A 1,771-nucleotide genomic window follows, 5' to 3' on the forward strand; every position below is an offset into this window, starting at 1 on the left:
GCCTACCTGCCGGCCCTCCTACTCCCCTGCCACACTGCAGCTCAGAGCCATTCGAGAGTCACAAATGGGGTTGGGGTGGCAAGGGGACATCAGCCCAGATACTCGGGAGGTTGGTGCAGAGAAGCCACACCCACAGTTCGTCCTGACTCATCTTGACAGCCAGAGAGACAGGAAAGCTGGCCCCACAGGCCCTGGCCCTGGCCTAGAGCTCTGTTCACCTGTGGAGAAGGAGAGGCGACTCCCGCCTCGAATCCCCGGCCTTTGTCCCCTGCCCTGAGCAGTGCCCACAGCTTGGCCCCAGGAGATCCATCTGCGATCACAACTCACTACCCAGGTGGGTGACAAGGCGCAGCATAGAGCAACGCGCCCCATAAGTGCTGAGCTCAGGAGCGACGTCAGGCAGAGTCGCCACCTCTGGGAGCAGGAGCCAGTGCCTACATTGCCTGTAGGGCAAGTGTGTAGCCCACAGTGATTGCGGGAACAAAGCAAATGTAACGAAAGGACGGCACAGTGGACCCCTCACCCAGGGCTGTCCGTGGACCCCTCATCAGAGTGCACTCTGCAGAGAGAGGCAGCCAGGGGTGGCGGTGGCTCTTCCCAACCCATCCTGGAGAGGTCTCATAGCCCGGAGATGATCAAAATTCTAATAGGCTATCGAATTACCCTCTGACAATGAAGCTGCTAAGGCAGAGTGACAATGAAATTAACAGTCGCAACGTGGACGATCTCGTTTGTCCCAGCTCACGGCCTCTCCCCAGACACAGGGGGTTCAGGTTCCTTCCTCCCAGTCACCAGGCGCAGGAGAGTCAGGGTTTGTCACAGGAGAGCTGGGCCAGGAGGCACTTCCAGGACAAACAAGCGAGTGCTGTTTGGAGTGAGTTGTGGGTCATCCTCGGGAGGAGAGGGCTCAGGGCGGATGTGTGGGCCCCGCTTCAGTAGCTTGGCTGGTCTCTACAGCGTCCCCTCCACGGACTTTGCAATATAGACACACAGCCTTTCCACCTGGTGACCACAGGCAGCGCTGGCCTGGAAGGAGGCGTTTGCTGGGCCTGCCCTTGATGGTCAGTGCACTGCAGCAGGGAGGGCTCGATCCAACCCCCCGGGAAAGAACCGGCAATGTTGGAGATTGCTCTGGCCGTCTCTGGGACAGATTCTTACATAAATTCCAGGCCTGACGTCGTGACTTTGGTTTCAGTCCTGACACATCTGGACCAATTAAGGGTGTCACCACCATCCTGATCGCTGTTTCCCTGACAGTGTCTGGTATTGAGGCTGAAAGGGAAATGGGGCACATCCCCGGATGGCAGTAAATGGTCTGTTTTAATAACAGCTTCATAAGCCCAAGATGACGTTTATGATCATTTTCTGGGGCAGGGGATGGCTTATGAAGTGGAACCAGAATCAGCTCCGGGCATCGGTGTTTTTAATGACCCAGAAGAGGCAGAGCGCTGTCCTCAGCAGTAACATCAAAGCCAGAAAGCCAACTGGAAAAGCCCCAAGTGACACCACCTCCGTCAGGTGATGGCTCTCCAGTGTGGCTGCTTGGGCACGTGTGTGACCAGTGTCAGCTCCCTGACGTCTAATCCAGAGGCCCTGGTGCTGCTGGAACTCCAAGCCGCTGGTTAGTGCAAGCTTGAGTGCTATGGTTCCCAGCCAGGGACAACTTTGTCCCCCACTTCCCAACCAGGAGACACCTGGCAACGTCAGGAGATCTTTATGGCTGTCACGAATGCCAGGTGTGGGCTGTGGGGGGGGGGGGACTGCTACTGGC

Source organism: Tupaia chinensis, unplaced genomic scaffold (assembly GCF_000334495.1).
Source record: "Tupaia chinensis unplaced genomic scaffold, TupChi_1.0 Scaffold000602_1, whole genome shotgun sequence".
In the NCBI taxonomy this organism is placed as follows: Eukaryota; Metazoa; Chordata; class Mammalia; order Scandentia; family Tupaiidae; genus Tupaia; species Tupaia belangeri.